The following is a 16,040-nucleotide window of genomic DNA, read 5'->3' as shown; positions in this document are numbered from 1 at the left end:
ATTCTTCTCATCCCCTTTGCCCTCCATTCCCGTCACCCAAAATTACATCATACCATACCTGCATCCCACTCACCCCTCACTTCGGTTTCCTTTGGTTACTCTTGTCCTACTTTCCTTTTGCCTCCTCGTCCCCTTAATGTTCTCTCCTTACATCATTTCCTCTGTTGCCCTATCGCATGCTCATTCTTTTCCTCATACTGGTGGTGGAGAGGGTCGCCTTCATGTGGTGGCACCGATATAACTGAGCGGTAACGCCCCTGAACTCTCTCCCTGTTTGTTTGAAGTAGGATGGTGAGTGAGAAAGAGGGGCAACCTCAGCCTGCAGTCCACTGGGTTCACATGCAGATGAGCCAGGGGTTGCAGCTACTAATTACAACTTATTTCCTCATACACTCCCCTCCCCCTTCCTCATATGTTCACGCTGCCACCCTCGCATCTCTTTCTCACCCACTTTTTCTCTTTCTTCTACCCCCGTCCTTTAAAACAGTCACTCTCTCATGCTATGTTTTTGCTTCCTGTCCCCTTCAGCAACAGGATGACGTTTGCTTAATCTTCGTATCCCTTGGCAATTTTTTTTCAGCTAAGAATATATTATTTGAACTGGAGGAATTATATGGAGCAGTTTTAAATCATCTTAGCTCCAGGGGCTCATCTGTGCTAAGTAAATAATATATTAATACAGTATAATATAAAATTACACACACACACACACACACACACACAGGTAATCGTGCTGAAGTGGGCATTGAGCATTATCCACTTCAGTCCGGTTTATTTGTCCTGCCTACTCCGTTAGTCTCACACAGCACTATACCTCCCGTCTTTCCTTTCCCTGATTTTCCCTCCCATATATTTCTCTCCTTTTTTCCATTTTCCCTTTCTCTCTGTTTACGTCTTCTCTGTCCCTCTGCTCTTCTTTAGCTCTCTCTTTTCTTATTCTTCCACCTTCTTCTGCTTCATTTCTTTTCCTTCCCTACTTTCACGTTTCTTGTCTTCTTCCTTTCCTTGTTCACTCATCTCCCTCTCTCTCATTTCTAGCTTTTCTCTTTTTTTTTTTTTTTGCCTCATCCCTTTTGCTTCCTCCTTTTCTTCCTCCTGTTCCTCCTTTCTTCATTCCCTCAGTTACTCCTTTTCACCCTCAATATCTGTGTCCATTCCCCCCCCCCTTTCTCTCTCTCTCTCTCTCTCTCTAACTAATTTTACTCGTGCTTCCACCTTCCCTGTCTAATAATTTTCTCTTCGTCTCCTTCATCCTCCTTTTGAACGTCACATCATCCTTTCCTTCCTTTTCTGTCTTCATGTCTTCTTCACTGTATCTCCTCCATTCTCGCTCCTTCATTATCCATCCTTCTTCTACCCCACCCCCTCTTCCTTGCTTCCCTTCCCCCTTTTTCTGGTTTCCTTCCCTTTCTCTTTCCGTCCTTGCTCACCATTCGTTCTTTTGCATCCCTCTTCATTCATTTTTACTTTCTACCCACTCCTTTTCTTTCTACCTTCCTCTTTCCCCCCCCCCTCTCCTAGCTCACTATCTGCCCTCTCCTCTTTGTCCCTCTTTGTCCTGTTATATTTTCCTCATCTTCCTCTGTCAAATCCTCATGCATTTCTTTGTCTTCCCACCTTTCCGGTACTGTCTCAATCGGTCCACCCTCTTCATTGTTCCCTTTCCAATTTCTCTCCTTCACCTCAAAACCTTTTCATCCCCTCCTATCTCCAGCTTTCTTCATCTCCTCTTCCTTTTTATCATACTTGTATAATATCTGTTTTCTTCCTTTTTTTCGTAGAGCTTTTTCCATCATTCTTCCCTTCTCATAAAACTTTTCTTCCCGGAGACCGTCTATTCTTCATTCCTTCTCTTCAGTCTCTTTTCTTGTCTCCTCTGTTCTCCTATCCTTTTCTATCCTCTCCTGTCCTCTTCTGTGCATCGGTCTATTTTGCTATTACCTGCTCTTCATTTCTCTCCTTTTCCCTGCTTTCCTCCTCTCGTCTGTACTTTGCTGTGTTCTGTTGTTTCTTCCTCTCTCATTTCCATTGCTCTACTCTGCTCTGCTTCTCTCTGCTTTATTTTATTCTCTTCTGCTCCGCTCTACCCTGCCATGTTCTTTTTTTGCTCTGCTTTACTCTACTGTTTTTCTCTCCTCTGCTTTGCTCTCCTCTTCTCTGCACTACTTTGCTCTACTGTGGTGTGCTGTCCTCTCCTCTCTTTTGCTTTTCCCTACTCTGCCTAGCTCTCCTTGGCTCTGCTCTTCACTGCTGGGTTTTGCTCTGCTCTGCTCTACTTTCCTCTCCTCTCCTTTCCTATCCTGTCTTCGCCTCTCCTAGTCCTAGTCTGTACTTTGATCTGCTCTGCTCTGCCCCATTAATCTCTGCTTTGCTTTTATCTGCTTTCATCTCCATGCTTTTGCTCGGCTTTGCTCTGCTGTCCTCTGCTGCATTTTCCCCTGTTCCACTCTACTCTGCCCTGCTTTACTGTACTCTGCTATGCACTTCCCTACTTGCTGTGCTCTGCTTTTCCCTACTATGCACAGCTGTACTCTGCTCTGGTCTGCTGTGCCCTTCATCTCAAGTACCTTTCTCTGCTCTACATTTCTTTCCTTTCCTCTCATGCGCTCTGCTCTTCCATACATGTTTTCTCCTGCGTTTTGCCCTGTTCTGCGTTACCCTGCTCTGCCTGCCTCTCCTCTCTGTTGTACATTATTCTGCTCTGCTTTCCTCTCCTGTACTTTTCTGTGCTCTGCCTTTTTCTGTTCTGCTTCGATCTCACTTGCTGTCATCTCCCCTGCTGCTGTTTCTCTCTTGCTTTGGTTTGCTTTGCTCTTGTCTTCCCTCTGCTCTGCTTTGCTTTGCTCGATCCTGCTTTTTATCTGCTCTGCTTTCTTCTGCTCTGGCTAAGTGAGTTTAATATTCTCAAGAACGTTCGAAAAATCTGTGCAGTGATGTAAGGACTGACATTCTCTAAACCGTCCATCGCCTATATAAACATTAAACAATGATGTCTTGATACTTACGTAGGGGATGAGTGGGAGGAATGACATATATGTACAGCATGCGGCATATATGTGGGCGGGTGACGGGTAAGGGAGTGTACTGTATAGGTGGAGTTGTTCGGTGTGTGTGTGTGTGTGTGTGTAGGTGGGTTGACAGGACAGGTGTGGCTAGGGTATTGACTCGGTGTAACTATGACCTTCTGGAGTGAGGCGGGAGCTTTTGTTTACCTGTCCTGCTTCATGTGATTCACCCCACACACTGCCTCCACCAACGCCTCTCTTTATCTGTCAGTTTACTTCTCACGTAATTAAGCTGTGGTTATTTAGGTATACTTTCGTTAATTTAGCTTAGTCTTCCTCAAATAAGCTGTTTTTATGTATGCAGAGTTGATGCTGTAAGATAGTGTAATGAAGTTTTTAATTAATCTTTCCTAACCTTTAAGCTAATTATAAATATGGCTTAAAAGTTCGTAAATTAAGAATAAATATGGATGAAAATATACAGGTAGAGGTGAGGACAGACGTCTTTTGGCTCTTAACTACGGTGCTCATTTCCGTAACTTGGCTTTAAAGTATGTGTATGTTTAGATATTTAATTTTCATAAGGCTTTCCCCTCCGATTTCAGGTGTTTAGTCTCGCACAGTTTTGCTTGGTACTGTTACTGAGTACCTTTCCCTGTTTCTTCTATGCTGCCTCGAGTTTTGTGTATCCCGCCTTAGCATCATCTCCTACCTCTTATACTGTCTTATCTTTCCTTAGCTTTATCTCCTGTGTTTATAGATTCCCAAGTACTTCCTTTAAATTCGTCTGTCCATCTTTTACTTTTCCCTCCCCTGGTTTCATCTCTCCATATTTTGACCTTTCCTTCCCTTTCTTTTTTCTCATCTTCCTTTAGTAAGTTTCATCTGTCCTTTCCTAGTGTACTCTCATTTCACCTTCCTTTAGTTTTATTTCTCTTGCTTGTTTCACTTCTGCTTCTTTTAGTCACACTTTCTTCCCTTAGTTCCCTTCTTCCCTTTGTTTCCTCTCGTCTTCCCTTAGTTTCCTCTGTCCTTGTGTGTTTCATCTACCGTTAGCTCATTTTCCTTCCCCCCGTTTCATCTTTCTTTCCCTCTCCTTTTCCTAATTCATCTCTCCTCCCACTGATTCACCTCTCTTTCCCTAGTTTCATATTTCCTTTCCTTAGATCCAGCTATCCTAGTTTCATCTCTTATTCCTTGAGTTTCAGCTCTCCTCACCTAAGTGTCGTTTCTTGGCTTCCCTCTGTTTCATGTTCATCATTACTTTTTAAATTTGACCACTCTTTCTCTTAGATGAACCTCTCCTTATCTTAGTGTCATCTTTCTGCATTCCTGAGTTTCATCCCTTCTCGAATATTCAGTTTTCTTATCCTAGTCTCATCTCCCTCCTTCCCTTACTCTCGGTACTTCTTCCTTCATATATCTTGCTTCCCATAGTCTCAGTACTTCTTCCTTCATTTGATCCCGTTCCTCTAGATTCAGCGTTTCTTACCTTAGTTTTCTCTCTCCCTTCTTAGTGTCAGCGATCTTTCTCCCTGTTAAATTTTTCCTCAGATTAGTGTCATCTTCCTCCCTGTGTCATCTCTCTTTCTCCTTGTCTCATCTCCCTTTTCAGTAGTTTCATCTTCCCTTCCTCAAGTTTCACACCAACATTTCATTTCATTACGCCTTCCAATAGTTTTATCTGACTTTTCCTTAGAAGACAAATGAGTACAAAAGAATACAAACCAGCAACATCAGCATTCATCATCAGGAACTGATCTTTGTGTCATAGTAGATTCATTTGTGTACTTCGAAGGCACGGTTTTGTGGTTTCAGGAAGTGTTTTGTTAATTCTGCGTATAATTACAATCTAAATCGTCAGAGTCCAAGTTTTTTTTTTTTTTTTTTTTTTTTTTTTTTTTTTTTTACTAAAGTTTTTCGTGGATTTACTGTATGCCTTCCATCCTCCTCCTACTCCTCCCCTTCCTTATCATCATCATCATCATCATCATCTTTTCTCCCCACTTAGGAACGCGGTAAAAAGAAAAAATCTAATTGAAGTATCGACCCAATCTTCCGACTGACAGGTTGACTCTGCAGTGGCCCTTCCTGATCACCTCGTCCCCAGTATACGTTATAGTTCTAATTAAATATTTTTTTTTTTTTTTTCGTGGCCGTATAAGATGCGTCCTGTATTTCGAATTTTGGTGTGGGAAAGAAGAGACCTTATTGGTAAAAAAAAAAATAATAATAATAAAAAAAAGAAAAATCCGTAATCTCTCTATTTATTTACTTAGCTAAATACCCAAAGCTAACCCCAAAACACCCAGTGAAAACGTGAAAGTTAAGTTAAATACGTTTTTGAAAGTTAAATAAGTTAAATACGTTTTTGAAAGTTAAATAAGTTAAATACGTTTTTAAAAGTTAAATACGTTTTTGAAAGTTAAATAAGTTAAATACGTTTTTGAAAGTTAAATACGTTTTTGCCAAAGTTACGATCGAAGTATTTGGCGTTCACGGCTTGGAGAGGTATTATTGATGTGTTTAATATCAATAAATGACGCTGTACAACGAAATTTTATAGTTACCAAAATAGTTAACTTACAGAATATATTGGTGGTGTAAGAAATGCATGTGAATATAAACACACACACACACACACACACACACACACACACACACACACACACACACACACACACACACACACACACACACACACACACACACACACACACACACACACATTCTTTCCCCATTTCATTTGCAAAAGGTACGGGTAATCCTATGGTGTCTAAGAGTTGAAGACAAGTTGGATAAAAGACAGATCCTGCTTATAGTGTGTGTGTGTGTGTGTGTGTGTGTGTGTGTGTGTGTGTGCTTGATCGGGTGTTGTAAGTAGTATGGTAATTTGGGGAAACGAGGTATAGCTGTAGTGGGTAGTGGTGTGTGTGTGTGTGTGTGTGTGTGAGGGATGGGGCGTCACAGGGGGGATCTCAGTTGGTCCGCCCCCATTACTGTTATTAATGTCGCTCCTGGTGCATCGATTGCTCATGGTAATCTTTTAATTCCGCTCCACAGGATTGGTGTAAATGTTGTAACTAGCTTGCCCCCCCCCCTCTCTCTCTCTCTCTCTCTCTCTCTTTCTTCATAGTCGTTCAGGTACTCGTCTGTCTAATTTCGTTCTACCTTTATCTCCTTTCCTTCTTTTTTTTTTTCTTTTTTTTTTCTTAGTCCATCTAGTCGATAATTGTTTTTTATTCCTGTTTTGTTCTTACGGTTTCCATGGAGGAAGGAATTGAGGGATGTCATAGGGGAGTAAAGTCTCATAAAATTCCATGGTTATGACAAATTTCAACCATCTCATGGCCGGGACAACTCTGTTTTTTATTCTAGCTAGTGTCAGACAATTTCATTAACCTGTGAGTGAATCAAAGCAACTTGAGTCTTTATATTCTTTCCAATACTCCTCCCCCGGCCAAAATTAATGCAATATTCTATTATAACTGAAAAGATAAACACTTTTTAAGCTCAAAGTGACTCATAACAAGCATTCGTGTTAAGATTGTCACCATCAGCCCTTTCTTGCCAGGATCAGCCACTGGTATTATATCCCATGCAGACAGTTTATTCAGTGGAGTGAGTGAGAGGTGATGAATGTTAAAACTGGTTGCGTGTTCCATATTTTTGTATGTATTTACCGGTAAGTGATGCTTTATGTCATGGTTAGGTGTAAAAGTGGGGGTTGGGGAGCAGGGAGGAGGTAGCAGGGAATGGAAAAGAGAGTAGGGAGTGTTAGGAGGTGAGGGAAGGAAAGAGAGGGGTACGGGAAAGTAGGGACTGAATTAAGACGGACGTCAGAGAAGGAAAAAAAAGAGGGAGGGACGGCAGGGAAGGGAAAACAGGGGAAGGAACAGCAGGGGAGGGATTGGTAGGGGTGGGGATAGGAAAGAGGGGTAGAAGGGATGGAGTTCCGTAGGATGAGATGGGGGGAATAGGGTAACTGGTATTTCCTGGGAACGAAAAAATAAGAATTGCTTGATAAAGGTTAGGAAATCCTGCTCGAGGCCCACTATTTAATTCTCTGTGTCATCTCTCGTGTTTCGTAAGTTTCCCGTTTCCTTCCTTGTAGTCCAATGTATTTATTTTTTGTCTTTCTGGTTTCCGTCTGCTTCACGTCTTTCACGTTCCATGTCAACGAAAAAAAATATTTTCATCATCAGACAAGCATCATTGTCACTGTTACCATGAATCTCTCTTGCTCAGCTGTATGACTGTCTTGTATTATAAAACATATAATTGGGAGGAGGAAGTCAACCCCCTCGTTTATTGAATCGTTATTGAAATACATAATAGAAAATATCAGAAACTTAATTATTTACCTTGTTGCTCGTGCATTCTGTAACGTGGAACGCGCGTTTAACCATTTCCTACCTCCACAAGCTTTCTGACGTCGTAGAATTGGGGCTTACCTGCACCTTCGCGTACTCAGTTTGTTAATGTGGTCGCAAGGTCTGCACCATTTAGACCTGTTGTCTGTTGACGTGTTTTAGACCAGCAGATTTACTTATTTAACCATTCATATAATTCTTGGTATATTTTCTTATCAATTTAAACCCTTTCATAGGCATAACAACTCTAGTTGTCTATTCCAGCTGCTTACAGATAATACTTTTCAACTGAGAGGGAGCTGTAGGGGTGTCTTAATACTTGTACCATTAACCCTCATGGCTCAGCAACTCAAGTATTCTGTTCCAGCTACGTTACGTGATATTTTTTTCGGCTTGGAGTGGGTTACACGCGAGTGAGTGTTACCAAATTAATCTCTCCTTTGTCTTTTTACTAATTCATACTCCTAAGTACTCCTCTCTTCAATTTCTCTTTTATTAATTCACACTCTCTTAAGTACTGCGGTCCAGTTTTTTTTTTCCCCTTGTATTCTCTAATTACTCCTCAGTCTGTCCACACTTCACCCTACCCTACACCTCGCTTTTCTCACCGTCTCTGTCTCCCTCGGCAACACTTCTCTCCCTCTCTTTAGAGGATGCGGTTCTGAGAAATGCGACAACCAAAAGATGCCTTCCTAGAGCTTCTTTGACTTCATTTTGTCAGCACGGTGTTCCTCGGACTGTCGTAGCCCTTTGTCGTTGACTTTACATGCTTTCTTGCCTGCGTTTCCTTCCATTGTGCCTTGGTTTCTCCATTTATTCCTCCCCTTGATTCTCTTTTCGCGTGTTTCTTTTTCTGTGTTCGACTAAGATAAGGCTTTATAACACGCTTCCCTTGACCCAATAGTTTTGCGTTCCATGATCCTTCACATGTCACCACTTCGGCATTAATACCTACCGTCCATTTTGAATACACGCTAGGGTCGTCTCCTTCAGGATTAACAAAATGATTTAAGCAAGGGCGCTTTTATGACACAGGGCTGGTTTTCAAGAAAGATCGGTGAAATCTGTGTCACTGAAACTCAAATCGTAAAGGTGTTCCCTCCCGAACATAAGATCGAACTCCTTTTTTTTTTTTTTTTTTTTTTTTTCCCCCCCCCCGGCTAGTAGACCATTTCTCTAACCACTTGACGATCACCTCCTCCACCTTGCTAACCAGTACCTTCGACGGCGACCAACATTTATATAGGAATATTATTTTTGCTCTGTCTCTTTCGCTTACGTTATGGATATAAAGCAATAAGAAAAAAAAATGGAGTTTCCTCCCTCCTCATTTGTGGCCCGGCTTTCCTGAGACATGATAAAAATCCGCATAGTGGATTAATTTAAAAAGGGATATTTAAAGCACCTGCATACTTTTTTTTTTTTTTTTTGTTAGATTTTCATCCAAGTCGTGAGTTTGTTCTTACCACAAACTGTTATAAAGTACTTAAAATTATGTTCAAAACAGTGTGGTTCACATCGACTTACAGGTATTTCTCTCTCAACCTGCACATCTTTCCTCATATATTGTTCATCGTTTGGTTCAATAAGGGCTTAGTCACACTAAGTTCGGAAAAAGACATATCCTGATTCAGAATGTCCTATCGTGTCAGTAAAGCTGAAGCGAAATACCTGGTTCCATTAGGCCACGTTTTGGGAATTTTGTTTTATCAGTGCCAGGCAATGTATGTGACGCCGAGCAACATTATTCCCAGAAAGTTGCCCGGTGAAAATGAGTGTTCTTATTCCAACTTTTACCCCAATTACGATCGATAAAATGTGCGTCAAAATTATGCTCGATTCTGACCTTTGTGTCACGAATCCCATACTCCAACATCTCTTTCCAACTGCACATCTTTCCACTTGCCTTGCCCTCTGTATCTTTCATCTTTTTCCTTTTTCATTACAGTTCATCCCACCAGTGTCACTTGCTGGTCCTTCGAATGTATACTTTTTTTTTTTTTCGCCATTTTCATATCACCCCCATTCATCATTTTATTTTCACCAGCAACTTCTTATTTTGATCCCACGTAACCAATTCAGTCCAGAGGGTCTCACAACGACCAAATAAAGTCGTGTGGGCGTTAGCCTGAATAAAACACAGAGTTTTTTGTGCAGAAGGAGTTAATGGAGACTTTTTATTCACGCCACCATGAAGGCTGTCTCCTGAGTTGGGTTGTAACGTCGGGAAGGAGGATGAAGAAAATTTTTTAAAAGATGTCATTGCACTGAAGAGGTTTTGGCGCACGTGTGATAATCAGCTGAGGGAAACAACCACATCCCCACCCACCCCTCTCCCCATCACCACTCACCCCTCTCCCCATCACCATTCACTTCTACCACTCTTTTCATTCCTAGCCTTACCATCACTCATCCCTCTCCCCATCACCATCCATTTGCTCTCCCCTCCACCACTCATCCCTCTCTCCACCATCATTCATCCCACTCCCCACCATCATTGATCCCTCTCCCCACCATCACTCATTCATCTCCCTACCGTCATTCATTCCTCTCCCCATCATCATTCATCCCTCACCCCACCCCATTACCATTCACCAGTCTCCTCGTCCTTCTCTTCCTCCTTTCCACAGTGGTTCACTACTTTCCCCAACTCACCCCTTCCCCCACCCCCCTCATCCCTCTCCTCACATCCACTTATCATCTTCCCGCCCCATTCACCCCTCAACCCGTTCTTATTCCTCTCCCATTTCAACTTCCCAGCTCCACTCAACCCTTTCCTCTCCCTTCCTAAGACCACCCCTTCTCTTCTTTCCTCTTCCCAACTACATCCTTACTCTACCTTCCATTACCCATTCCTCTTAACCCCACATAAGAATTCCCTTCCCCTTCCTTCCTTCCATCCCATTTCATCAATTCCCTCTCACCCCTTTCTGCACATCCCCACCAACCACACTCCTCCACTTCACTCACCCCTAACTTTACCCTTCCTTATCCCTTCCCTCCACTTCTAAATAACCCTGCACCTCATTCCACCCTCCCTTACACTCCCTGCCCCTTAACCTCATCCTTACTATATACACTTCTCTCCCCTCCCTCCAGACTCCACCCCTTCTCTCCCCTTCTCTCATTGTCAACCCAAACCCTACTCCCCCCACCCGTCCTTATAACCCCCTCCCAACCAAATGCATTCGCTCCCCTCTCCTTCCTCCTAACCTCTCACTCTTTCCTCCCTCTCTCCTTTCTTCTTAACCATCCTCTGATTCGTTTTGGCTAATTCCTCTTCCCTTCCTACTCTTTCCCTCTCCATTACTTCCCGTCCTCATAAGAAATCACCCCTCTCTCTCTCTCTCTCTCTCTCTCTCTCTCTCTCTCTCTCTCTCTCTCTCTCTCTCTCTCTCTCTCTCTCTCTCTCTCTCTCTCTCTCTCTCTCACACAACCCTCCCCCCCTCCCTCAGATCTCCTGTGAGAGGCCTTTAATTTATGGAACGTAATTGTTTGTCGAGGATTTGCATAGAACTCGTTTGTCGCTCTGCCAACACCGGTCGTGACAACAGCGGGTGGGGGAGGTGTTGGCACAGGTGGTGGTGGCAGTAGCGGCAGGTGGAGGTGAGGGCTGGTGTGGGTATAATTGGAATGGGTGTGTAGGTGATGACAGTTGTGGTGACAGGACAGGTGTGTGTGTGTGTGTGTGTGTGTGTGTGTGTGTGTGTGTGTGTGTGTGTGTGTGTGTGTGTGGAAAGAGAGAGAGAGAGAGAGAAAGAGAGGGAGAGAGAGAGAGAGAGGGAGAGAGGAATGAATGATGGTTATATATAACAGATGTGTGAGTGAAGTGACAAAGGCATGGTATATGTGTCATGTGTGTGTGAGCGAAAGATGGTATCAGAGAGAGAGAGAGAGAGAGAGAGAATAGTGATTGACTTCATATCGATAAATAACAAGACAGTGATCAGTGACGTTCAGAACACTTTCATGCTTATTTTCCTTTCCCAGCTTACACTTCAGAGTATCATAAAAATGTGTAGTAACTGTTCAGCTGTGATTTGGAGAAGTGTTTTTTCCTTAGTTCTATGTGGCAGCGACGGTGTTTGTTGTGGTTTTTTGATGGAATATGAGATGTGTATTCGTTGTATCTCTCCCCTCCGTCGTACAGGGTGGATGCACGGGAATCTTATGTGCTGTATTTCTAGCTGTGTGTGTGTGTGTGTGTGTGTGTCTGTGTGTGTGTGTCTGTGTGTCTGTGTCTGTGTGTGTGTTCATCTTTGCAGCACACCCGAAACTGGAAAAATTTTGCGATGAAACTTGGTTGGTTTGCTTCAACTGTGTCGCAGATGGGCCCATTTCAGTTTCATGGCGACTGAAATTTTTTAAAGGGGTGTTTTAACTTCTAATAATTATTGTCCCCATTGGCTTTAAATTACACGGATCACGTCGAGTGGTGGTTGTCCGGCGTCGAGTCAGCTGTTCATCAATTTCGGGTAATGGGAGGTGGGGCTGAAGAACGGCCCACATTTGAACAGTTAAACATAGCACAAAATCATGTTTCCCTCAACAGATTTTATATATTTGGCTTCTATATAGAATTCTGCGTACAATGTTGCAAAAATAATTACAAACAGATGTGTAATTTTTGAGCTAGCCGTGTGTAATTGAAGCAGTTCCTGGTGGGCGGTGGGAAACAGGAATCGCTGAATACTGACAATCTTCATCTCACAATTATGACATCGATTAAATATAAGCATATAATTTGAAGCTGTTGGCACGGGTGGTCTTTTGCACCTTCAGCTGCATAAACAGACTCCTCATTCATTCAGCCATTCTTTTGCAATTGCGAGATGATTGAAACCGAACTCGTGTAGCGGAAACGTCAACCCAAATATATCTTTTCTGTACATTCGATGCCATGTTGCCAGCGATTGAGTTGTAAGGGTGAAATCCGAGAGGTTTCCGCAGGATCAAGTGCGCAGCGGCCTGATTAAGCTGCTGCGCACATGTGGAGACTATTTTTCTTCCATGTTTAGCTGTAAGTGACGAGTTTTGCCTTGGAGCAGTAGTGTCTCTTGGACCAGCAGACTTTCTGAAGAATATAATTAATCTTGATAAGTTATGTCGGCTGATTTACCGTCATTGCATGCTTCTTGTTGACATCATTTCATTCATTCATTCATTCATTGCCAGACGCCATGTATCCCAGACGGGGTGGCCAAGGGCTTAGAGTTAATTGTTTTACAGGGAGGGGCACTAATCCTCCACCAACCCCACTTGACCGTTGACATCATGGCAGATTTAAATTTTTACTTCAGTGTGAGGTTGACATTCATTTTTGGGCTGTATTTACAAAAGATTTCAGACTTCAGTTCTGTAGAATATTATTTCCAAGTACACCTGTCCTTGCTCCTGCCGCTACCAAGACCTTCAGTATGAATTGAGAGCGAATATTAAAGTGAAAAATAAAATTTAAACGCTGTGTAGTAATACTTAAGCGTCACGGAGACTTATTGTAAAAATTGGTCACGATCTTTTATGCATAAACCCCAAGTAGTAGTGAATTTTACGGAAATTCCTTTAATGTGAGTGATTGGAAAAAATCATGGAAGAACACAACCTTCAGTTTATCTTTATCTGTCAAATTATAGCCAGACTCAATAATCCCGTAAGGAGTGGTCAATTGTCTTTGAGTTGTTTTACGGGGAGGGGACTAACCTACCGTCAATGCACTTGTTGACAGGTAGGGAACTAGTAGAATCAGTTTATCTTTTACTGTGGTTAATTGGAAATGGTTACTTATTATATAATCCTATCTTATGATCAGCAAAAGTTTTTCTGATATATATATATATATATATATATATATATATATATATATCTATATATCTATATCTATATCTATATATATATATATATATATATATATATATATATATATATATATATATATATATATATATATATATATATGAGACCAAACCTTTGTGATATTTCGATCTTTATGCTTTATGTTGAGATTACTGAGTTTTACTCGGTTTAATGAAGTGTTTATTATGAGGATTTTCATCATCATGATAATTGCTCCGTTTCCAATATTTACATGAGATGAGGAGTTGTATAGCAAGGTTCTTTGAGTTCATGAAGGACAAGAGTCGGAAGTAAAAGAATAACTTATAGTATCCCCGGAAGTAATAGGCTGCTAGGAAAACAAGTGTTAAGCAGTGGACCCTCCACATCCAGATTTGTATACCAGAGGAAGGAGATGGGATTTTCAGTAACCTTCACCCTCTACCACATCTAGTCCTGCCCCCTTTAACCGTTTGTCTGGCATGCAGGGAGTAATACATTGATAGTACTCTTTTCCCCCCTAACTCTAGCGATAACTAAATGTCATTTTGCATGTCAGTGGGGACTGAGTTCGGCCCTCCCTGAGCGGCAAACAATCTTTTACCGTATCAGTTCCCTTGAATATCTCGGTCAAAAAAATAGTGATTCATGTTTACACTTGCTTTAAATTTCAGAGTTTCTTCTAATTATAATAAAAAAAAGTTATTCTGTTGCAGAAAACAAAAATATTGTTCATTTCTGGCTCTTTGTAATAAAAAGTTAACCACGTGTGATAAAACCATTCATGTGTTCTTGATATATTTACTTATTCAGTATTTGCATCTTATTGAAAATTCTCCGAGAAAACTTAAATATGTCCAGTTAATTAAAAATTTCCAATGATAGTTTGATATCTGGCATTTTATAAGCTGGACCCAAAAATATAGTTATTGTAGTGGGTCTTCTTCAGAATGAGTAAGCTGTAGAACTTTTTTGTAATTAAACATTTCATATGTTATGGCAGAGAACAATGTAGTTTTATTACTGCAGCACAATTCGAGTTTTTTTTTTTTTAACCTAATGTGGAAGTAGTTCGTTCTCTCTTACAAAAATACATTCACAACAGAAACATGGAAACTCAGTGGGTTACTCCATTGTCTAAGTAAATCAGTTTTAGGGGAAGCCATCCCGTCGTATCCATCAGGGTGCATAGGACAGGTATGTGTATGTGAAAGAAAAGTGTGAATGTGTGTGTGTGTGTGTGTGTGTGTGTGCGTGTGCGCGTTTGGGACTGTGTACAAGTTTCTGTGCGTCTTGAATGGCTTATAATTAAGGTTGCATAGAGCTCAACCACTTTGAAACGTGTCACTTCTGCTGATGATGTACGTTTTTTTAAATTAACAGGAGTAATATAAATATACGTCCTGGTAGTGACCACAGGGGTTAATAATACACTTGTTTACATCATTAATTATATATATATATATATATATATATATATATATATATATATATATATATATATATATATATATATATATATATATATATATATATATATATAAAATTGTGTGTGTGTGTGTGTGTGTGTGCGTGTGCGCGCGCGGAGATAGGATTCCAGGGACCTAAATGGAACTGAATGAGTGTAGCAAGTGCAGTTAGGAAGATCTTTACTAGTTTTCTCCCTACAGAACATTATTATTATTATTATTATTATTATTATTATTATTATTTTTTTTTTTTTTTTTTTTTTTTTTTTTTTTTTTTTAAGCTCAGGACCTAACCCTATCCCAGGCTTAGGTGGAAAAAAGGTGGGGATGATGATGATGATAATGTATGTGTTAGCTGGTAGGAAATCAGTAGACGTCATTTCAATTACATCTGACACAATGGGGAATGCAGGTGTATGGAGGGTGTCAACAATTAAGGATGGTGTAAAGGGTGTATGACGTAAGAGACGATGACGTAAGAGGAGGTGATGACGCAAGAGCTCAGGTGGCAGTGTCAGGGTGCATAGGACAGGTATGTGTATGTGAAAGAAAAGTGTGAATGTGTGTGTGTGTGTGTGTGTGTGTGTGTGTGTGTGTGTGTGTGTGTGTGTGTGTGTGTGTGTGTGTGTGTGCAAACGTGCGCGTGTGCGTGTGCGCGTTTGGGACTGTGTACAAGTTTCTGTGCGTCTTGAATGGCTTAATTAATGTTACATGTAGCTCAGGCACTTAGAAACGTCTCACTTATGCTGATGATATACGTTTTTTGAAAGTAACAGGAGTAATATAAATAGACGTCCTGGTAGTGACCACAGGGGTTAATAATACACTTGTTTACATCATTAATTATAGTGCACTAAGCCCTCCAGCCTCGGCATCGAACACGATCTCCTCAGTCAGGTGTTTTTTTTTTTCTCTGACCTTTTTTTTACGATTCCATTCAATTTAGCAGAACACCTTAACAGTAAGAGTTAATGAAAGGTTTATTTAATCTCCATAATTTGATAATCTCCCTTAAGCTGAAGAAAATCGTCTGAAGGTAAAAATAAGCTACAAAAAGACGTCACCGGACAGAAGAGGGTAATCTTTCACCGCCCCAGCGTTCCTCACATTTCTCAGCGCTTTCCAAATTCCGCTGCAAAAATAACGTTGAAGACAAAGACGCGAGGAGTCCTTGTCATGGATCCCCACCTGTTTTCTGTTTTTTCCTCGCCGTGATCCAGGTGACGGTGGTTAATGAGGTGCCTAACAAGGACTTAATTGCCTTAATGAGGCTCCGTGTCACCAGCCGGAGTGGAAGGGCGAGGGTAAGGGGTAGGGAAGGGTGGGGCAGGGCAGGGTGGATGGAGGAACTGTGGAGGGTG

Source organism: Coenobita brevimanus, chromosome 64 (genome assembly GCF_032717465.1).
Source record: "Coenobita brevimanus isolate Jiangsu-jjx chromosome 64, ASM3271746v2, whole genome shotgun sequence".
NCBI classification, from domain to species: Eukaryota; Metazoa; Arthropoda; class Malacostraca; order Decapoda; family Coenobitidae; genus Coenobita; species Coenobita brevimanus.
This window is presented reverse-complemented; position numbering follows the sequence as displayed.